Source organism: Chiloscyllium plagiosum, unplaced genomic scaffold (genome assembly GCF_037043375.1).
Source record: "Chiloscyllium plagiosum isolate Xiang-an unplaced genomic scaffold, Cpla_swu_hap1 HiC_scaffold_23, whole genome shotgun sequence".
Classification (NCBI taxonomy): Eukaryota; Metazoa; Chordata; class Chondrichthyes; order Orectolobiformes; family Hemiscylliidae; genus Chiloscyllium; species Chiloscyllium plagiosum.
The window spans coordinates 23409242-23433652 of record NW_028270161.1 but is presented as its reverse complement, the minus strand read 5'-3'; the positions used below and the strand labels follow the sequence as shown (position 1 = coordinate 23433652).

General features: G+C 44.7%; 1 long non-coding RNA gene across 1 annotated transcript; it reads left to right on the top strand.

Annotated features, from left to right (window-relative positions):
- The first annotated feature begins 735 nt into the window (after window positions 1-735).
- LOC122561504 (uncharacterized) lies at window positions 736-19522 on the top strand. The gene is made up of 2 exons (XR_015761209.1): window positions 736-847; window positions 19318-19522. It is a non-coding gene; the product is annotated as an uncharacterized LOC122561504 (long non-coding RNA).
- The last annotated feature ends 4889 nt before the right edge of the window (window positions 19523-24411 follow it).

Genomic DNA, 24411 nt, shown 5'->3' with positions numbered 1-24411 from the left:
AAACACTGGCATTGACCGTAGCATCATCAGAACAGGACAGAGAGAGAAACCGAATGGAACAGACTCCGTAAAGAATGTGACATGGGAATAAGTGTAATGATGGCATCAGTGGGAGCTGGGGCATTTATCCAGTTCTGCCATTGACAGTATCACCTCAGAATTAGAAATGTTGAGCAAGGGGAAAGCCTGAGATTAACATAAAAGCAAATGAAGGGTGACAATTTGGAGTTAAGTTGATGATATTTTCGGTGGATATATAAAACATAAGATGGTCACGAATGAATCAATTAAAGAGTTCATGAGAATGGCCTCCTCCAGAGTGTTGAGAATGTGAACCTTGCCATTACACAGTGTACCAGAGGCAGACTGTACAGTCCCATTGGGGGGAATGTAGACAAGCCGAAGGGAATGAAGTGATTTGGTGGTAGTGTTGGAGGAAGTGATCAGAATGGTAGGAGACCCCTGGAGGAAATAAACACTGTCTTTGACCAACTGGACCAAGCAGCTTGTTTCTGTGCTGCACTTTCTCTGTATTTCCACATAAACAAACATCGTGTGTGTGAGGTTATTGCAGTCAGGTGGGAAGTCTCACTCTGAGGCAGGCCGCATTGACCATGTGCTCACCAGTTTCTAGCCTCATGAAGGGGAAATGAACTGTGAATGATGTAATTATTGCGGCTTATTGTAATTTGCAGCTGATCAACTGACTACACGGAAACCAACACACATGGGTCAGGACCTTGAGAAACGCAGTTGCTTGGGCAACGGGGATTGTCCTGGTGGCTTTGTTTATTTTGGTTATTGCTACAAGTTTGTTTTTGCGACAAAGACCTGGATTGATGCTGAGGTAAGACCTTGGGATCTCCATTATAAGGTATTGGGTTTGTTCCTCAGTGTTTCTGAAATGACTGAACACAAAATGAAAGAAGCTTCTTGTATATTCCTGGACATTTCTGAATCCGTGTGTTACATTACCTGGGTAACGTGAACTCCATAATCAACTATGACATTGAATCTGCTAGATATGGAGGGACCCATAACAAAATTATTTTGCCACAAATGACAACTGTTTTGGGTGAACCAGGTTTTAAGGTTGTCATGTGACAATTGGATACTTAATATTAAAATGATTTTCTGTGTTCCAGTAGAACACACTGTGACTTACACATGCATCGTTGTAATGATGTTCACTAAAGTTCATTGTTCAAAATGTTTGGGATTATTCTGCTCAAGTTTGAAGTAGGTCACCGACGTTAAAAGTCTTTCAGTTGTGAAGGTAACTCTGAGAAAGGAAGTTCTTTTGCTTGGGGAGTATTCTTGGGGAGTATTCAACCCTCTCAACGGCATTTCCTCAGTATCTTGGAGCGCAGAGGTTGAGGGGTAACATTATCGAGGTTTACAAAACCATGAAGGATATGGATAGGGTGAATAGCCAAGTTCTTCTTCCCAGGGGAGGGGAGTCCAAACCCAGAGGGCATAGGTTTAAGGTGAGAAGGGAAAGATTTAACAGGGACCTGAAGGGGAGCTTTTTCTCACAGAGGATGGGAGATGATGGAATAAGCTGCCTGAGGAAGTTGTAGAGATGAGGACACTCACGACATTTTAAAATACATTTGGACAGATTCATGGTTTACAGGGATATGAGCTAAATAGAGGCAAATGGGACTAGTTCAGTTTTGTAAACCTGTTAGACATGAACGAGTTGGGCTGAAGGGTCTATTTCTATGCTGTATGACTCTATGACTCTCTATCATTGAACAGGCTCAAAGGGCATATTGAACTACCCCTGTTCCTATGTTCTCTGTGCATATGTGGGCATTTTATGCTGGGTCAGCATTTATTGCCCATCTCTGTTGCCCCTGAGAATGTGGTAGTGAGATGCCTTCTTGACATTCTGCAGTCCTTGCAGTGTAGGTGGACCTTACAATGCTGTAGTGAAGGATGTCATCGAGCAACAGTGAAGAGAAAGAGATGGCAAATACAAGACAGGATGATGTTTGGCTTGATGGTTTTGCAATATAACTCGTTCTAGATGGAAGAGGTCACAGGTTTGGTAGATGCTGTCTCTGCAGCCTTGCTGAGTTTGTGCAGTGCATCTCTTGGATGGTATACACTGTGCATGAGTGATGGAGGAGTGAATGTTCAAGATGCCTGCTGGCTGTGCCAATCAACTGGGCTGTTTTGTCCCAGATGCTTTCAAATGCAGAGACATTTCTTCAGCCAGAGAGTGGTGGGCCTGTGGAATTCATTGCCGCAGAGTGCAGTGGAGGCCGGGACGCTAAATGTCTTCAAGGCAGAGATTGATAAATTCTTGATGTCACAAGGAATTAAGGGCTACGGGGAGAATGCGGGTAAGTGGAGTTGAAATGCCCATCAGCCATGATTGAATGGCAGAGTGGACTCGATGGGCTGAATGGCCTTACTTCCACTCCTATGTCTTATGGTCTTAAACTACTTGAGCTTTGTTGGAGCTGTACTCATCCAGGGAACTGGAGAGTACACTGTCACATACCTCACTTGTACTTTGGGTATGGTGGATGGGTTTTGAGGAGTCAGGAGGTGAGCTTATCATTGCAGAATTCCAGACCTCTGCCCTTGTAGCAATAGGTATTTGTTTATATGCTGTTCCAGTTCAGTATCTGACAAATGGCACTGTGAGGATTTTAATAGACAATGACTCAGTGATGGTAATGTTATTGAATATCAAGGGGAAATGGTTCGATTCATTCTTGTTGAAGATTATCATTGCCTGTTTTTATTGATCTGAGTTTATCCGAATTAGAAGACCTAACTAAAGTTCAGTAAAGCTGCAGCATAACTTGTCTATCCTTATACTCAATGCCCCTTCCAATGGAAGCATGCATACCATGGCCTTACTACCTTACTACCTTATCTGTGCTGCCATCTTTAGTCATCTGTGGACCTGCTCACCCAGATCCCTCTGCATATCAATACTCCAAAGGGTTCTGCTAGTCACAGTATAATTTCCACCTGTACTTGACCTTCCAAAATGCATCACCTCACATTTGTCTGGATTAAATTACATCTGCCATTTTTCAGCCCATACCTCCAACTGACTGCTGTATCCTCTGACAATCCTCCTCACTATCTGCAACTCCACCAATCCTTGTATTGTCTGCAAACTTACTACTGAGACCAATCACATTTTCCTCCAAATAATTTCTGTAGATCATAAATAATTGGGGTCCCAGCTCTGATCCGTGAGGAACACCGCTAGTCACAACCCTCCATTCCGAAAAGCATCCTTCCACTGCAATCCTCCGTCTGCAATGACTAATCCAGTCCTATATCCATCTTGCCAGCTCATCCTTGATACCATGTGACTTCACCTTTTGTACCAGTCTGCCATGAGGGACTTTGTCAAAAGCTTTACTGAAATCCTTATAGACAACATTAACCATGATTCCCTCATCAATCACCTTTGTCACCTCCTCAAAAAACTCAATTACATTAGTGATACATGTTCTCCCCCATGCAAAACCATGCTGTTTCTTGCTAATAAGTTCATTTGTGTCTCAATGTCTATAGATCTTGTCCCTGAAAATCTTTTCAATAATTTCCCTACCACTGATGTGAGACTCCTGGATTATTCCTGCTACCTTCTGAAACAATGGGACAACATTGGTTATTCTCTAGTCCTCTGGGACCTCACCTGTGGCCAAAGAAAGGACAAAGGTTGTTAAAAACCTAGAGCCACCAAGCTCTGCATTCAGTTATTTTCAAAAACCCACAAGATATTTTTAATATTTGGCTTGGCTTGTTGACTGGGAACTTATTTTGAGTGGCTTCCTCTTTCACTTGGTCAGTTACATCTGCATGATCAATTAATTTTCTAACTTCCTATTGGGTAATGTTTTTGACATATATTCTACACAGAACAATTTAGATATTATTTGCTCATATTTGGAAAAGAATGGAGTTATTTGAGATAGTCAGCTTGGCTTTGTGTTGGGGAAGTCTTGTCTCAAATTTGGCTGATCAAGATGATGGAGGATAGGACAGTGAAGGTTTTCTACTTAGACTTTACTAAAGCATTTAACAATGTTCTTTTATGGAAAATTGGTCCAGAAGATTAAGTCACTTGGATTTCACAATGAGTTGATAAATTAGATACAAAATTGGCTTGGCTATAAAAGACAGACCATATTTGTAGAGGGGCGATTTTCTAACTGGAGGTCTGTGACCCATAGTGTCCTGTAAGGAACAGTGCTGGGACTCCTGTTTGTTATATAGATCAATAGTATATATTATTTGGATGAAACTGTAAGTGGTCTGATTGGTAAGCTTGCAAATGAAATGAAAATTGTTGGAGTTGTGGATAGTGAGGAAGGTTGTCAAAGAATACAGCACAGTAAAGGTCAGTTGGAAAGTTGGACAGACAAATGGCACATTTTGTGTAATCTGGACACGTGTGAAGTGATGCATTTTGGGAGGTCAAATGCAAGAGGAAAGTGTACAGTAAATGGTGGGCCCTTTATAAACATTGTTACACAGAGCGATCTTGAGGTATAAGTCCATGGCTCACTGAACGTGGCAACACAACTCTGATCGCCCTGCTACAGGAAGGATGTTGGAAAACTTAGCAGGTGCAGGAAGGATTTACTTAGGAAGGGGTTAATAGGCTGGGACTTTTCTCCCTGGAATGTCGTAGTTTAAAGAGTGACCTTGTAGAGGTTAATCAAATCATGAGGGGAATGGACAGGGTGAATAGCCAAGCTCTTTTTCCCTGGATGGCGGAGTTCAAATCTGAAGGCAGAGGATGAATGTGAGAGGGGCAAGATTTAGAAAGAACCTGAGGAGTAACTTTTTCATGGAGAGAATAGTGTGTGAATGGAATGAGCTGCGATAGGAAGAGATGGAGGAATTTCCAGTTGCATGATTGAAAAGATGTCTGGATGGGGTTATGAATACTGCAGGTTTAGTCAGGTTTGGGCCAGATGCTGACAAATGGGATTTGGTCACATTGGGATGTCTGCTTGGCACAGATGAGTTGAACTGAAGGCTCTGTTCCCGTGCTGTATGACTCTGTGACAAGTGGGTAAGGTGGTAAAGAAGGGTTACAGTCTGCTTACCTTCATCAGTGGGGGCACTGGGGATAAAACTGGGCAAGTCACTTTGCAGCTGAATAAAACTTCAGTTAGGCCGCATTTGAACTATTGTGTACATTTCTGGTTGCCACACGATAGGAAGGATGTGGAGACTTTGGAAAGAGTGCAGAAGAAGTTTATCAGGATGTTGCTGCATTGGAATGTATTAGCTGTAAGGAGAGATAAGACAAACTTGGATTGTTTTCAGTCGACCGTCATGGGCTGAGAGTTGATGTGATAGAAGTATCTAAAATTATGAGAGGCACAGATAGAGTGGATAGTTGGAATCTTTCTCCCAGGGTGAAAATGCTAAGTATTCGGTGGAATAGTTTTCAAGTGAGGGGGAAAAGTTAAAAGGATATGTTACAAAGTCAAAAGAGTGTATGGTCACTTTGAGAGAGAGAGGGTTTTCTGAATTTAAAGTACAGCCCCAGCTGCCAGTTTACAGAACAGCTAAGAGACAGGCTTTTCCAAAATTCATACATGTAACTATTGGCTGTTCAATGGATACCTGACTTTGGCTGGTGTTTTGACAACAATTCAAATTTAACCAATTAATTTAAACTATGCCCAGGATAGTAAAACCCAATTGAGTTTGAATTTACTGTGTTGACAACATCGGACCAATGAGAAGGTACAATGTTGGGGGGGTATAAAATACCAGAGCATTTTGAAAATTGGTCAAAGCAACCGACAGAGCAACCATCATCTGAAGAAATGAACATCTTGATCTCAAAGAAATCTCAGAAGGCACTATCTATCAGAAGGTATCTTTTCCTGGAAAAGCAGTAGAAAGTAAGAAGACAACCCAGGGAGAAGACAGCAGAATAGGAAGGACAGAAGGAAGGAACTGTTTCTGATGACTGGAAGGAAGACAGCGTAAGGGTCTGTTTGGACTTGGGATTAAATTAATGTAATGTTTAATAATTGTCTTATTGGAGCAACAGTTATAGAGTTGGGGTCAGATAGTAATTAATTCAGAAAAAGTGGGGAATCTTGGATTTGTTACGATTTTTTGTTCAGTGTTCAATGTTAGAATTAGGAAAGTAAGTTACTATTTTTCTTTAAACAGTGGAAATTAGGAGGTCTCTTTCACTCACTCACACTTTTAGCAGATTGAGGTAAGGTCAGCTTTTCTGGGAGTGTTAGCTGAATTAGTAGAAGGGTTTGTCTTCTGCATTGTGACAGATATGTGCAAGACAAAGTTTTTTATACAGAGGAAGGTAGGTGAGTGGGATGTGTTGCCAGGGCAAGTGGTGGGTGCAGCTATGATAGCTACATTTCAGAAATATTTACACAGACACATGTACAGGTGGGGAATAAAGGGAGACAAGCCATGTGCAGGCAGATGGGATTACTTCAGAATGCTACCATGATCAGTGCAGAAATGCTCAGGGTGAAAATGTCAAATACTAGGTGGCATAGGTTTAAGCTGAGGTGGGAAAGTTTTAAAGGATCTGTGCAGGCCATGCTTTTTATAGAGGGGACAGTCGGCAGCTGGAACACACTGCCAGGGAAAGTTGCAGATGCAGATGTGTTAGAGCTATTACGACAGACATATGAACAAACAGGGGATAGTAGAAACCTCCCACAAATAGGCAGATGGGATGAGTTTAAAATGACACCATGACTGTCATAGAAATGGTGTGCTGAAGGGCCATTTTCTGTGCTATATTGTTCTGTTCCTGTTTGGATTTGTATTTAAATGTTGTACCTTTCACTGGAGCTGTAGCAGGTAAATGAAGTGGGAGAATTTACTTAGTCTTTAGTGGTTCAGATTTCCATGATACTTTTAGCATTGTTTTTGAAAATGTCATAAATATGTTAGATAGTAAATATTTGTCTGTGCATTTCATTCCCTGTCCACACTTTGAGTCAAATTTTATAATGAAAAGTACGCAAATGTCCATAAAAGAAACATTGATGCCTGTACTTATGTTTGCCAGAATAATTAACAAATTCCAGTAAAGCAATCCATAATCAAAGGAATAGGATATCTTAGGACTCAATTTTAAACTCTCATGCATCATTTTACATTGCATTAATGAGGAGGGGATGTGGCCTTATTTTCCTCTCTCTCGTCTCAGTCCTGGAATGCACCCGTTCTGGTTGACTCTCCCCTCCTTTCCTGGGGGGAAGTTCCCTGAGACTCCCAACCTGCACTCCAAACTCAGTTTCAGTATAACCCCAGCTCTCAGCGATACCCAAGATCACCAAGCTAGTCTAACCCTGGGATTCCACACACTCCACCCCCAGAACCAATCTTCCTCAGCTCCACCCAGTAAACACCGCTTGTGAGCTTTTCAATCCCCTCGCTCTCAGCTGAACTGAAGTATTCATGCTCATGGGCTTGTTCTGAGGCCGGACCCCAGCCTCTAACACAGAATCAGCAACTTTCTCATTCCCCAGGATTTCTCCTGAATCAAACACTGAGCTGCCTGTTAATTCCTGAACTTCTCCCTGAGTTTCGTGGAATAGCACAGAGCGATCCAACTCGTATAGAGTCCCCGACACAGATTCTGTATATTCAGCTGCCTTCCTGCAGTGCACACAGTTACAGCATTGCTAAAATAGAGTTGGCTTCAGTTACTGGCTGTCTCCCATGTTCCCCATCTTTTCTAACCAACCTTCAAACTCCTTCAGTGACTCTCAAATTATTCTGAGTGACTGACTGAAAATCTAGCAACGTGCCCCTCTCCTATTATTAAACAGAACAGAAAGATATTATCATTTAGAAACTGCCAATTGTAGTATCCTTAGAATTGAATGTACTCTTACAGTTACGTTCTCCAGAATTCTGGGTACTGGTACAAATTAAATACAATAACTCGTAATGAATTCCAACGCAGAGACCTCTTGCTAGGGAATGAATTTCCTTCTCATTTCCCACATTCATTTTCAATCTGCAATCCCCCTCAGGCTGAACCTTACGTTTGTTGGCTAAGGGTCAGTTTCATTGAGTCTCATGGAGGGTTTCCTTCTTTGAAGCTGAGTGAGATCTCTTGTCCTGGGGCAGGGCAGAAAAGGGAAATCTGGCACCTCCCCTTTGCAGACAGGGACCTGGAGTTCCTGATGGTGGGATGGTGCAGAGTTGGGATGTTAACTATCCCCAGCACTGGCAGTGGAAACTATGATACCGGACCCTGTCAGCCCACTCCAATGTTGCCAACCAGGTCAGTGGACTCTCTGCCATCTGGAGGAATGCCCAGCAGTGTCGGAGAGAGGGGTCTGGTCTCCTCCACCCTGCCAGGTTAAGTGCCACCATCGTCTTCCCAGTACTTCACACTCCTTCTCAACCCCTGTACTCATCTCCCACCAAGGCTCATACTCTCACTGTACATCACCTAGCATCTCCCTCAATTGCTGTCACCCACCCCATCCCCTGACACCACTAGCCCTGCAAACCCTCAGTGCTACCAACTCACTCGCTCAGGGAACCTCTGCACCTGCACCAAAAGTAGCAGCTGTGTCACTCACTTTCATCTCCCACAATTCCTGATGCTCTCTCATTACAGACAGCAACAGCTCACAATAGGGCAGGGAGAGTGTGGATGGCTGGTGGGATGCTCAATCTCCAGCTCCTGAGCATCCTGACTCTGACCACCCCGAGCAGCTAATTGGCCATGTCCCAGGCCCTGGGCTGGTATTGGAGGCTGCCCTTGCCTTACCGTGCTGGGACCCCCTGAGTGAAGGCTGTCTCCTTTGACCTGACTGAAAACTGATCACAACCCGGACATGCTTCCCAGCGTTGAGTCTGTATTAAACAGCACGGCAATACTGTGGGACTGTGAGCCTGGGATCTCTGCCTGAGGGACAAGGCAGGAATGCTGTGCACAATGAGAGAACTGTTTTGAAGGCTAAAGGAATCAAATAGAATAGTGAGAAAATTGGAACAAGTATTGAGTTGGATGATAAGCCATGATTACATTGAAGGGCAATGTAGACTCAAAGGGTCGAATGGCCTATTCCTGCCTCTACCATCTAGGTTTCTATGTTTCCATTCCAGTGAGTGAGCACTCAGACAGAGAGGAGAAAGTGAGGACTGCAGATGCTGGAGATCAGAGCTGAAAATGTGTTGCTGGAAAAGCGCAGCAGGTCAGGCAGCATCCAAGGAGCACGAGAATCGACGTTTCGGGCATGAGTCCAAAGAAGGACTCATGCCCAAAACGTTGATTCTCCTGCTCCTTGGATGCTGCCTGACCTGCTGCGCTTTTCCAGCAACACATTTTCAACTCAGACAGAGAGTCAACAGACTGAAGATGCAGCCTGGTGCAGTCCAGCAGCTGGTGTATGTCCCTGAGCACACAATGTCTTTGTTGCAGCATTACAATGGTAGATGTCAGTGTGTTGCTGAGGTGCAGCATTGAAAGGCAGAAGCACAATGTAATGGGATTGGAGCTGTACCATGAAGGATTTTAGACACTCTCACATGTCAGATGTCTGTACCTGTGGACATGGGGCACATGTGGCACTGTGTTATCAGGTTGGCTCATGTTCCAGTGTGTAAAATCTGATGAAGATCCATCAGTCCAGAGGAAAGTCCCCTCCTGTGGAGATATTAACTCATACCATTGAAAAATATTTCATTTGTTTCCCCTAACTAATGTGATGCAACAAGGCCAGTAACGTTACCTTGTCGATATCATTCAAGCCAATCCAAAAAGTTTTGATTGGAGATAAATTCGCTCTAATAATTTGAAACTGCTCCTCCCAGTGTATGGAAACAAGATGACCACCAGGAGCCAGCGTTCGGCAGTGCAACTTGAAATGATTTAAAAAAGACAATTTATTCCTGGTTACATTTTTTTACATTGAACACATTGAAACCATGAGGTTTAATGTTGAAAATTTGCTGCGTTGGAGAATATGAACAATAAAACTACAACCCCATGATTGCATGTCCACAAGGACCTGATATGGGCTGACTCCAAACTTCAGTGAATGGTGCCACACTGAGGCTGAGGATTTGGGACCAATCTCATTGTGGCTTCAACCCATCAGATAGAAATGTCAGCAGCTTCTGTGTAACAGCTGATATTGGGCTGGGCTTGTGCTCGAACGCTCTGTCTGTGACATTGTGTTTCCTGTTCTCCCCAAGTTTTATCCACACACAGCTGTCAATCCAGATGTGGACAGTCACTGCAGTCCATGTCACTGTGCAGTGACCACATTGACAGCAACAAATTTCTCACAATGACAGACTACAGCACATCGATGCTTGTCGACTTTGGATCGCATTCTCTGGCGATCATGTGAATCAGTGATGGGTTCTCAGGAATTTAACAGGTTGTTGCTGTAGGGATTGTAAAGTTACACAATGAATGATTCTGGTTCAAGCTCAAATGCACATCCAATGGATAATGGAGAAGGGCAGAGTCTTGTCAGGGCCTGAACCATATGGGATATGGTGAGAAATGTGGCAGAAACATGTGAGAGGTCCAGCAAGGCCTATCTCGATATCAGGAACAAATCTCTGCAACTTTAAACTGTGTTCTGGGCAATAAGGGGAGATTCTCACTAGGTTGTGGTAAATTGCTTATTGAGGTGGAATAATCTTTGTTAACTGCACACCTTGCCTCATTAATATACAGCTTCCCATCCTATTACCTGCCAGGAGCAAACAAGATACTGAAAATTCAGAACATGGACAGTGAGCACCTGGCAACGTCAACTCACTGCTTGCTTCATTAGGACCTTCACGTTGGGCACCAGGCTCAAGTATCTCTTGACACGCTCCATGGACAGGGGCACATGGTATAAGTCGGGGTAAAGAGAACTGTGCTGATTCCTTTGGTAAGTCAATGCTGCCAAAGGTCGAAGGGAAAGGCAAATAGATCCATGAATGATTTTCCAACTGGACTCCATGTGGTTGAGTTTCCTATGACTGAGGCTACTGTCATTCCAGGCGAAAATGAGGACTGCAGATGCTGGAGATTAGAGTCGAGTCAGGCAGCATCTGAGGAGCAGGAGAATCGACGTTTTGGGCAAAGGCCTTCCTTCAGGAATGAAGCTGGAAGCCTCGGGAGTGGAGAAATAAATGAGAAGGGGTTGGGGTTGGGGGCAAGGTAGCTGAGAGTGTAATAGGTGGATGGAGGCGGAGGTAAAGTTGATAGGTCAGAGACAAGAGTGGAGAGGACAAGTGGGAAGGAAGATGGTCATGAGGGTGGTGCTGAGCTGGAAGATTGGAACTGGTGTAAGGTGGGGGGAAGGGAAATGAGGAAACTGGTGAAATCCACATTGATGCCATGGAGTTGGCGGGTCCCGAGGCAGAAGATGAGGAGTTCTTCCTCCAGGCATCAGGTGGTTTCGGAGTGGCGATAGAAGAGGCCCAGGACCTGCATGTCCTCGGCGGAGTAGGAGGGGGAGTTGAAGTGTTCGGCCACGGGGCATTGGGGTTGGGGAAGAGCCCTTCAGAGAACATCTCCAGGACACCAGCACCAACCAACCCTACCGCCCCATGACCAAACACTTCAACTCTCCCTCCCACACTGCCAAGGACATGCAGGTCCTGGGCCTCCTCCATCGCCGCTCCTTCACCACCCGACGCCTGGAGAAAGAACGCCTCATCTTCTGCCTCGGGACCCTCCAATCCCAGAGCATCAATGTGGACTTTACCAGTTTCCTCATTTCCCCTCCCCCCACTTTATCCCAGTTCCAAACTTCCAGCTCAGCACTGTCCTCATGACTTGTCCATCTTCCTTCCCATCTATCTATCCACTCCACTCTCCTCTCTGACCTATCACCTTCATCCCCACCTCCATCCACATATCACACTCTCAGCTACCTCCCACCTCAAGCCCCACCCCCTCCCACTTACCTCTCCACCCCCCCGCCCTCCGAGGCTCCCAACCTCTTTCCTGATGAAGGACATTTGCCCAAAATGTTAATATTTTTCTGCTCCTCAGGTGCTGCCTGACCTGCTGTGCTTTTCCAGCACCACAGTCTCAACACGACTGTCAGTCCAGTCTCATTATTCCACAGGTCACAACACAACTGGAAAAATTATATTGATTTTACCCACTTGATCAATTGAAAGCTTTATAGCAGGTTTTATACATAAAAACCCCTTTATTAAGTTCCTTTAATAAACACAATTTATTGATTTATTATGCAAACAGAACTTATTGAATGAAGTATTAATTAATTTCACATTGTCATTGATGTGGAAGTATATAAGTTAACATGCTGTGAATATCCCCCGAACACACACATTTCAGGAAAAGAGTAACAAAGCTCAGCTTTCTCTCTAGTTGTTGACTTTCAGAAAAAAATTCCTTTATTCTTGAAATCTGTTGTTCTGACCCCTAATTATCTCTGAAGTGAAATAATTCTGGACAGGCCGGAACCCCATCACCAAGTCACCACTTACTGACACATGAACACTCCTTAATTATAGTACAGTCTCATAAAGAGGCAGGTACCAGACTGGCAGTGTCTCTGATAGTCCCCTTAATATCTGTCAGCCAGGGCTCCCTGACTGGAGCAGATTTACAGCCTCAATCAGGGTACTCACATTCTATGAGGTCTACACAACTGACCTTGTTACAATCACTGCATCCCTCGCCCACTGAATCTGAGGACATAGGCTGCACCTTTTCCTTGGAAAGCTTCCTGGGGGTGTTTTAGCACCAGGTCAGGTTCTTCTGACTTGGAATCCAACACGGGAAGCGTGTAAAGCACAGGAGCTCTCCCTTTACTCCAGGAACACCTCGGTAGAATTTCATTCCCTGCTTTCAGTGGCAAAGACAGCGAGGCAGCTACTTCAGTTATTTCCATCTCTGATTCAGGGGACTCGAGAATGCTTGAAGGAGAGGGTGGATCCACAGCTTCTAGCAGCATTTCCCAAAGGTTCCGAGGGGCAGGGCATGTTTTGCTCCTGTTTGAGAAATCGTGGCTTTCATATGGTCCAAGTGCTTATTCGGGAACTTTGCACGTACCTGAACTTTAAATGTTAAAGTTGCATCAACCATGCCTCTTACCAATGCAGGGCCATTTACATGATTCTTACACCAAACTATCTTCCTCATTTGGGCTTCTCCCAAAATGTCGATTCTGTCTCTAGGACCCTGCAGAGCCACCTGACCAGGAAGTGTGAAATGTATTTCCCCAGGTACCTTTGTGTGTGTCAGGTGGGGGATGATGCAGCACGTGGCAGCAGTGAGTGGGACAGTCATTAGCACGGTAAAAGCCAATCTTTACAGTTTTAACAACCCTATCTCGAACTATCCAATTCTTTCGAAACTTTAGTCCTTCCCAGAGACTGGTAATGTTTGCTGGTTTGTTGAATTCTTTGGCCGGTTCCTCTCTTTTCACGGGTTGGTTCTCTCTCTGGTTGGAGGCCAAGCTGCTCTGGTCTCTGCCGTGTCCAGAGGGACCTCTCGCGTCAGAGGGAGAGTGGGGTCAGGTCGAGCCCAGCCAGGGCCGGCTTCTTATACCTTCCTGGGCAGCTTCTCAACTTTTACAAGGTCTTCACCGATCAGGGGCATTGGCTTAATTGGTTTGAACACCTTGAGATGTTGTTAATGGCTTTCGATAGCTTGTTAATAGTGACCCCTTTGATGGGTCTGCTTTGGGCCTTGGGTATCTGGTTGGCACAGGGTGTACACCTGGTCTTTTGTTTTACTGAGACACGTCTGCCCCATGTATCTCGTGGTGATGTTTGTCAGGAAATGTTGAACTGACCTTTTACACTTGCTAATGTGTTCTGGTTCCTCACTGGTTTTCAATTCTTTGGGCTTGAACCTTGCAAGGGCCTATCTCTCGGCAGGATTGTCTCTATGTGTCTGTGTCTTGGACTGAGGTATCCCAGCATGCCTTGTTTCTGGCCAGTTTCTCTATGCTGTTGGTTTCAGTTATTGTGTCTGGCAATATGGTTGTTGTAGCTGGTTCCTTTTTAATGATTTTATTTTACCTGAGCAGGTACAGGCTGCTATACCATGTGAGGGGATGTTGAGGGGCATTACCCAACCATCCTCAGCACCTAGGTCACATCATCAAAAGACAACGACCTGCTCAATGGTCACTCGGATTGCCCTGTGGAATATCTTGGAGCTGACACCTGTATCTGTTTATTTGTGTCACAAGAGTGAGCAGCCATTTCCTCAGTGGGTATTCCTGGTCTCCTCATATCCAGCCTGAAGGTACCTGGAACTGGGAAAGCTGTGACCATCTGAAGCATTTCCACTGCTTCCTGGAGCCACACATCCACCTACAATGGGTGTAAACCCATCGGACATTAATGGGATGGTAACCCTTCCTGTTGATGTCGGGCCTCTGGCTGGGTCTGTGGGATACTAAATGCCCACAAATGCAATGGCTCACACTTGAGGGGCAATCGAGTATTTATCGAAAAAACCCCAACTCTGTTCTGCGCATGTGCGATGTCAGCTGCCAGCAGGAGCAGCTTTCTGAGAGAGGTACTAGACAGAGAGCAGCTTTCGTACATTTTTTGAATGTACTGTGTTAAATTTACTATTGTTTCATTAATAAATATGATTTCAACCTTCATTCTGGCTGTGCTATACATTGTGTTGGAGTTTTGGGTGAGTTTTAAGCGATTGTGAGGGATATTTTTTGCTGGTCTACCCCAGCCCCACGTTTTCCACGGCCCCATTATTTCTATTCAGCGATTTTCTATGAAGCGAGGTTTCACTGGAACCCAACTGCAGTGTTAAAGGAGAACCACCCGTACTCTCCACTTGCCTGGGTAAGCACAGTTCCAGTAACACTCCAGAATCTCAGCACCACCCAGGACAAGACACGCTGCTTGCTTGGCACTCTCTCCACCAACAGCACCCCCTGGTTACAGTGTGTACCATCTACAAGATGGCCTTCAGCTACTGGCCACAGCTCCTTTGACTACACTTTCCTAAACAGTGAGCTATATGAACCAGACCTACAAGGGCATTAGAACACACAAACTGCAGGTCCCCCTCCAAGGCACGCTCCATCCTGACCTGGAATGAATGTTATTCCTTCACTGTCACTGTATCTAAATCCTAGAACACCCTCCCTGTCAAGATGGGGTGTACCTGTTCCAGTCGCACTGCTCTAATTCAAGAAGGAAGCTCACAGTCAGCACCTTCCCAAAGGGGAATAGAATAGGACCTTGCAGTAATACCCACATTGTGGAAATGGATTATAAAACTATCCATGTCCCTGATCTGCTGTCTCCTCCCCAGTATAGCATTGAAAGGACAGATGGGTAGAAAACATCAGTGGGACAGGAAGGCTGCTATAAACTAGACTCACAGTAACAAACACACAACTCATGATGCAATTTTTATTCTTGGCTGAGAAACTAAGTCAGTACAGTCCTCATTGGCTGTGATCGCAACTACAAGCAGATTGAGGCACTACATCCACTCCCAGACAGGATCCATGGAGCAGCGATAGATTATCCTGGTAGCAGCAGGGAGATGGCAATTTGTAGGAGCAAATCACAAGGTGCATTGTTCCAATGAAGTGAATTCCCTGGAGGAAAGAGACAAAGAAGAGCTCAGTAAACTGCACAACTATGTGTGTGATTGCTTCATTCTGTGTTGTTGGGATTATCAATAAACTTATCATTATCCCCATTGCTTTATTTCGAATAACGGTCGCAACCCGAAATTTGCTGGGTCAGCCACAATGGGAAAGAAAAATTCATAAGAAGCTTCTCTATTGAAAGAGCAATTGGCGGGATGATGTCTTCATTGCTGTTTCCGGTGTTCTCTGAAAGGATGTGTGTTGACACTATCTGGCTGAAGTTCTGATTTAAAATAGACACAGCACTGGATGAGTGAGGCCCGTTTGTCATAGAGTTCATTAAATAACGGGTCAGTGGAGCTTTTTGAGGATTTCAAACAAATGGTGAACCTTTTGTTTTGTAGCTGGATAAATCCCCAATCCATACGTTAAAGGATTTGTATTAAAAACAGACGGGGTGGGGGTGGGGGGGGGGGGGGGGGGGGGGTGGGTATTGTCGTTCAGTTGAACACGAGTCAAATTTCCTTATAATTACAGTTCGACAAGGATTCCTAGATAATCTCCGTAAGGGTTTGTGCCAACATGCAAGACTGCCATTTGGGGTATCATCACATGTGCAATTTTTCAGTGGATGATGGAGAACATTTTGTAAGGTCTACTTCAGATCAATATTCATCCTGAAGATGTTATAATAACAAGGAAAACCAATAAGGAACACTGAGAGAACTTGGACATAGTCCTTCAAATGTTTTTCCAAGGCAGGCACATGCCTTATAAGTGAAACATGTATGTTCCAGGTTCCCAGAGTGACCGACTTGGCTTATACACTTTGGAAGATAAAGTGAGGGTGATCAAAAGATATCTCAGCTCCCACATCTGAATAGAACCTCAGCTAATTTGTTGAGATGGTAAATTATTACAATAAAGTTCATACATAACCTGATATCCATCCTGGTGCCTTTGCATCAATTTCTAATGAAGGGTCAGCCTTGGAAATGATCTCACAGACAATCCCGAGTAAATTTATAGTGCAAGGGATTCTGGGTAATCCAAGATGGAGGACAGGAAAAATTTCCTTTCTTGAGGTATTTTAGGTGCTGGAGGTGATTTCCTCGAATTCCAGGAGCAGCAATTACTGTTTTATATGCTGTTACATTGTTTTGAAACTTGAGAAAATAAGTCAAAACAACAGCAGTTTTAAAAGGGAGAAGAGCAAACAAAGGAAGCACATGATGAGGTCAGTGCAGGACAGAGAGAGAAACCCACACTGTTAACTGACAGAGTTAGCAGTTACTGCCTTTGCTGCCAAATTCATGTATCGCTGGACATCAGAGTGCATCTGGGAAAATTAAAAAACAGTGAAATTCATAACTGATCTTGGAGGAACCTGTTTGGGAGAGGTCACAGCACAGGAACAGATAAGTGGATGTTTTAAGTGTGGCCTTAAAATAAGTCTGCAGTAGTGAGTAGAGTGGGTTCTTTCTTGATTATGTGGAAGTTAAAGGGACGGCTAGAAAATGGGAAGCCTTCAGAAATGAAATAATGAGAATCCAGAGAAAGTATATTCCTGTTAGGGTGAAAGGGAAGGCTGATAGGTACAGGGAATGCCGGATGACTAAAGAAATTGAGGGTTTGGTTAAGAAAAAGAAGGAAGCATGTGTCAGGTATAGACAGGATAGACCGAGTGAATCCTGAGAAGAGTATAAAGGAAGTAGGAGTATACTTAAGAGGGAAATCAGGAGGGCAAAACGGGAACATGAGATAGCTTTGGCAAATAGAATTAAGGATAATCCAAAGGGTTTTTACAAATATATTAAGGACAAAAGGGTGACTAGGGAGAGAATAGGGCCCCTCAAAGATCAGCAAGGCGGCCTTTGTTTGGAGCTGCAGGTGATGGGGGAGATACTAAACGAGTATTTTGCATCAGTATTTACTGTGGAAAAGGACATGGAAGGTTTAGAATGTAGGGAAATAGATGGTGACACCTTGAAAAATCTCCATATTACCGAGGAGGAAGTGCTGGATGTCTTGAAACACAAAAGTGGATAAATCCCCAGGACCTGATCAGGTGTACCCTAGAACTCTGTGGGAAGCTAGAGAAGTGATTGCTGGGCCTCTTCCTGAGATATTTGTATCATCAATAGTCACAGGTGAGGTGCCGGAAGACTGGAGGTTGGCTAACTTGGTGCCACTGTTTGAAAAGAGTAGTAAGGACATGCAGGGAACTATAGACAAGTGAGCCTGACGCTGGTGGTGGGCAAGTTATTGGAGGGAATCCTGAGGGACAGGATGTACGTGTATTTGGAAAGGCAAGGACTGATTAGGGATAGCTTTGTGTATGGAAATCATGTCTCACAAACTTGATTGAGTTTTTTGAAAACGTAACAAAGAGGATGGATGAGGGCAGAGCGTTAGATGTGATCTGTATGGACTTCAATAAGGCGTTCAACAAGGTTCCCCATGGGAGACTGCTTAGCAAGGTTAGATCACATGGAATACTGGGAGAACTAGCCGTTTGGATACAGAACTGGCTCAAAAGTAGAAGACAGAGGGTGGTGGTGAAGCGTTGTTTTTCGGACTGGAGGCCTGTGACCAGTGGAGTACCACAAGGATCGGTGCTGGGTCCACTATTTTTCATCATTTATTTAAATGATTTGAATGCGAGCATAAGAGGTATAATTAGTAAGTTTGCAGATGACACCAAAATTGGAGGTGTAATGGATATCGAATAAGGTTACCTCAGATTACAACGGTATCTTGCTCAGATAGGCTATTGGGCTGAGAAGTGGCAGATGGTGTTTAATTTAGATATATGTGAGATGCTGTATTTTGGGGAAGCAAATCTTAGCAGGACATACACTTAATAGTAAGGTCCTAGGGAGTGTTGCTGAACAGAGAGACCTTGGAGTGCAGGTTCATAGCTCCTTGAAAGTGGAGTTGCAAGTAGATAGGATAGTGAAGAAGGTGTTTGGTATGCTTTCCTTTATTGGTCAGAGTATTGAGTACAGGAGTTGGGAGGTCATGTTGCAGCTGTACAGGAATTGGTTAGGCCACTGTTGGAATATTGCGTGCAATTCTGGTCTCCTTCCTATTGGCAAGATGTTGTGAAACCTGAATGGGTTCAGAAAAGATCTACAAGCATGTTGCCAAGGTTGGAGGATTTGAACTATAAGGAGAGGCTGAACAGGCTAGGGCTGGTTTCCCTGGAACATCGCAATTATAAGGAAATTTGACTCGTGTTCAACTGAACGACAATACCCACCCCCCCCCCCCCCCCCCCCCCACCCCCACCCCGTCTGTTTTTAATACAAATCCTTTAACGTATGGATTGGGGATTTATCCAGCTACAAAACAAAAGGTTCACCATTTGTTTGAAATCCTCAAAAAGCTCCACAGACCCGTTATTTAATGAACTCTATGACAAACGGGCCTCACTCATCCAGTGCTGTGTCTATTTTAAATCAGAACTTCAGCCAGATAGTGTCAACACACATCCTTTCAGAGAACACCGGAAACAGCAATGAAGACATCATCCCGCCAATTGCTCTTTCAATAGAGAAGCTTCTTATGAATTTTTCTTTCCCATTGTGGCTGACCCAGCAAATTTCGGGTTGCGACCGTTATTCGAAATAAAGCAATGGGGATAATGATAAGTTTATTGATAATCCCAACAACACAGAATGAAGCAATCACACACATAGTTGTGCAGTTTACTGAGCTCTTCTTTGTCTCTTTCCTCCAGGGAATTCACTTCATTGGAACAATGCACCTTGTGATTTGCTCCTACAAATTGCCATCTCCCTGCTGCTACCAGGATAATCTATCGCTGCTCCATGGATCCTGTCTGGGAGTGGATGTAGTGCCTCAATCTGCTTGTAGTTGCGATCACAGCCAATGAGGACTGTACTGACTTAGTTTCTCAGCCAAGAATAAAAATTGCATCATGAGTTGTGTGTTTGTTACTGTGAGTCTAGTTTATAGCAGCCTTCCTGTCCCACTGATGTTTTCTACCCATCTGTCCTTTCAATGCTATACTGGGGAGGAGACAGCAGATCAGGGACATGGATAGTTTTATAATCCATTTCCACAATGTGGGTATTACTGCAAGGTCCTATTCTATTCCCCTTTGGGAAGGTGCTGACTGTGAGCTTCCTTCTTGAATTAGAGCAGTGCGACTGGAACAGGTACACCCCATCTTGACAGGGAGGGTGTTCTAGGATTTAGATACAGTGACAGTGAAGGAATAACATTCATTCCAGGTCAGGATGGAGCGTGCCTTGGAGGGGGACCTGCAGTTTGTGTGTTCTAATGCCCTTGTAGGTCTGGTTCATATAGCTCACTGTTTAGGAAAGTGTAGTCAAAGGAGCTGTGGCCAGTAGCTGAAGGCCATCTTGTAGATGGTACACACTGTAACCAGGGGGTGCTGTTGGTGGAGAGAGTGCCAAGCAAGCAGCGTGTCTTGTCCTGGGTGGTGCTGAGATTCTGGAGTGTTACTGGAACTGTGCTTACCCAGGCAAGTGGAGAGTACGGGTGGTTCTCCTTTAACACTGCAGTTGGGTTCCAGTGAAACCTCGCTTCATAGAAAATCGCTGAATAGAAATAATGGGGCCGTGGAAAACGTGGGGCTGGGGTAGACCAGCAAAAAATATCCCTCACAATCGCTTAAAACTCACCCAAAACTCCAACACAATGTATAGCACAGCCAGAATGAAGGTTGAAATCATATTTATTAATGAAACAATAGTAAATTTAACACAGTACATTCAAAAAATGTAAGAAAGCTGCTCTCTGTCTAGTACCTCTCTCAGAAAGCTGCTCCTGCTGGCAGCTGACATCGCACATGCGCAGAACAGAGTTGGGGTTTTTTCGATAAATACTCGATTGCCCCTCAAGTGTGAGCCATTGCATTTGTGGGCATTTAGTATCCCACAGACCCAGCCAGAGGCCCGACATCAACAGGAAGGGTTACCATCCCATTAATGTCCGATGGGTTTACACCCACTGTAGATGGATCCTTCAGGTGGATGTGTGGCTCCAGGAAGCAGTGTATATGCTTCAGATGGTCACAGCTTTCCCAGTTCCAGGTACCTTCAGGCTGGATATGAGGAGACCAGGAATACCCACTGAGGAAATGGCTGCTCACTCTTGTGACACAAATAAACAGATACAGGTGTCAGCTCCAAGATATTCCACAGGGCAATCCGAGTGACCATTGAACAGGTCGTTGTCTTTTGATGATGTGACCTAGGTGCTGAGGATGGTTGGGTAATGCCCCTCAACATCCCCTCACATGGTATAGCAGCCTGTACCTGCTCAGGTAAAATAAAATCATTAAAAAGGAACCAGCTACAACAACCATATTGCCAGACACAACAACTGAAACCAACAGCATAGAGAAACTGGCCAGAAACAAGGCATGCTGGGATACCTCAGTCCAAGACACAGACACATAGAAACAATCCTGCTGAGAGATAGGCCCTTGCAAGGTTCAAGCCCAAAGAATTGAAAACCAGTGAGGAACCAGAACACATTAGCAAGTGTAAAAGGTCAGTTCAACATTTCCTGACAAACATCACCACGAGATACATGGGGCAGACATGTCTCAGTAAAACAAAAGACCAGGTGTACACCCTGTGCCAACCAGATACCCAAGGCCCAAAGCAGACCCATCAAAGGGGTCACTATTAACAAGCTATCGAAAGCCATTAACAACATCTCAAGGTGATCAAACCAATTAAGCCAATGCCCCTGATCGGTGAAGACCTTGTAAAATTTGAGAAGCTGCCCAGGAAGGTATAAGAAGCCAGCCCTGGCAGGGCTCAACCTGATCCCACTCTCCCTCTGACCCGAGAGGTCCCTCTGGACACAGCAGAGACCAGAGCAGCTTGGCCTCCGACCAGAGAGAGAACCAACCTATGAAGAGAGAGGAACAGGCCAAAGAATTCAACAAACCAGCAAACGTTACCAGTCTCTGGGAAGGATTAAAGTTTCGAAAGAATTGGATAGTTCGAGATAGGGTTGTTAAAACTGTAAAGATTAGCTTTTACCGTGTTGTCTTCAAATAAAGACATGACTGTCCCGCTCACTGCTGCCACGTGCTGCATCATCCCCCACCTGACACACACAAAGGTACCTGGGGAAATACATTTCACACCTACTGGTCAGGTGGCTCTGCAGGGTCCTAGAGACAGAATCGACATTTTGGGAGAAGCCCTTCATCAGGAAGGGCTCCGGCCCGAAACGTCAATTTTCCTGCTCCTCGGATGCTGCCTGACCTGCTGTGCTTTTCCAGCAACACACTTTCAACTCTGATCTACAGCATCTGCAGACCTCACTGTCACCTCGGGTCCTAGAGACAGCCTATCTCAAACAACACAGGGTCTGCTGTTCTCTGGGGATTTGTAGTTGGTATTCCAGGCTAGAGGGGGGAGAGGGATAACGAAGCTTTGAACAGTGGGGTTACTGTGCAGCACAATATCCTGTTCCATGGTGAGGAGATGGAGGGAGATGCTGATCTGATGACCCCGAAAGACCACAGGAGAGACACATTGAAATTACAACATTCTGAAACCTGGTTGCTGCTTCCCTTATCACTCTTACCATTTACCTGGCGCTAGAAACCACACAATACCAGATTATAGTCCAACAGATGTATTTAAAAGTACAAGCTTTCAGAGAACTGTTCCTTCATCAGGTCCAACACCAGCACCTCCACATCACATTTCCCTGCACTCAGACAGACATTGGACTGTGGCATTGGAAGGTCTTTGAGCTCACATTGTATGGTCCCTCACATTGTTTCCTCTGAGGGAGCTAATGCCTGACTGAGAAAGTGGAAGGATTCCTCTTGCTTTACAACATTGCACATTTATTGTAGAACAGAAAGATTGCAAGGCAGCAAACTCTTCTGCTCCAAGCCCACCTCTGACAAGAGCAGTCTGATTGGTGAGATGGACCCCAACACCGTTATCCTGTATTTTCCTGACTTTTCCCTGCAAACCAATTTCCATAGAGCTGGCAAAATTCACTGCTCTTTCTGAGAACTCTCACAGTTAGAATGGGCAGAATGATTTGCTTTGGTGCTGTAAACTTCAATGGTTATAATTCAGAGCGCTGACAGTACCGCTATGCGCCAGCAGACTGTGGTGTTGAGCATTGGTCTCAACATTGTAATGATCTCCCTCACATGCAGAAGAGCACTGCAGATGCTCGAGATCAGAATTGAAGAGTGTGGTGCTGGAAAAGCACAGCCAATCAGTCATTATCCGAGGAGTAGGAGAATCAACATTTCAGGCATAAGCCTTTCATCAGAAATTGATGGGAGGTGAGGTCATGGTCAAGGGGACAGTAGGAGGAGGTGTCCGTGAGTTGGCACCTGGCTTCAGTGGTCTAGAGGTCAATGCACTAAACTACTACTGTGCCCTCCCCCCCCCCCCCCCCCCGCCTTGTCTGCATGTTTGATGGTGAGGTTGGGATTGGAGCAGAGGGAGTGGAGGGCTGCATGACATGAGGGTGAGAGGTTGAAGTGGAGGAGAGGAGTAGACAGATTTAGGTGGTTAATGTTTTGGCAGCAGTTGGAAATGAAGAGATCGAGGATGGGTAACAGACCAGCATGGGGTGTCCAGGTGATGGAGTGTGTTGGAGGCGGGCGAAGGGGTCCTCGGAGGGTGGGTGGGAGTCCTGATTAAAAAGTGAGCCTGGAGCCAGAGGCGGCAGACAAAATGCTTGATGTTGCAACATGTGTCAAATTCATTGATGTGGGAATGTAGGGGAATGGAGGTGAGGCCTTGGCTGAGGACTACACGTTCGTCCTCAGTGAGGAAGAGTTCTGTGGAGATAGTAAAAACACAGCAGGGCTGGGAGCTAGGACCTGGTGTAAGGCTGGAGCTGGGAATGGGGGCAGTTGGTGTGGTTGTGTGATCGGGGGGGGGTGACATCACCAATGGAAGTGATGCTTACCCTGGGTGGCAGGGGGTTGGCAGTGGTGCCTGTGGGATCACTAGGTTAGGTTAGGAATGATGAAGAGCTTATGCTCAAAACATCGACCCCTGCTCCTCTGATGCTGCCTGACCGGCTGTGCTTTTCCAGCACCACACTTTTTGACACATGAAGTGCTAACCTGGTGAAATTGTAACTCAGGATTACAGTCTTCCTAAATAATGGGAAGAAACAGTATTCAATGGACAGAGCTAAAAGATTCCACATCATGAGACGGTTGAGTTCACAAGTCCTACCACTCTATTCATGCCGGCTGATCAATTCTCCTCCCATCACTTTGACGGCAGTGGTCTCTTAGTTCAACATTCATCCAATATTGATGTCATTCACATGTGCTGTTGCTCAGGTGAAGTACTGTAAATACTGGTGTAAACGTTGAATTTTTTAGACTATTTTTAAAGGTTCAATTTATAGGGTTGATTAATACACGGGCATTAGTTTTGAGGAGCTGAAATTCATGCTGCAGTTCAAAATACTGCATTATTAGCAGAATTCGATTTTCTCGCACAACAAATCCCACATAAAGAAGCAAAACATAATAAATTACGGTAAAGATAATTACCAAATAAAAGCACGAGAAACAAGAATGAATTACTGGTAGGAAATTTTATTCATACATATCAGTACAAAAATTTAACCTGTCAAAGATTCATTGAAATCCTACAAAGTCACAACATAGTCATGGCCTGGTATAATTGCACACTGAAAATGAAACATGTGTTAAATTCTGAATGTGTAAGCATCTTGAACTTTCCCGCCAAATGCTTCCATTTCCTTCCCACTTACTCTCATAAATTATGAAACTCAGCAACATTAACAAATTTGTCAAAGAATTAAA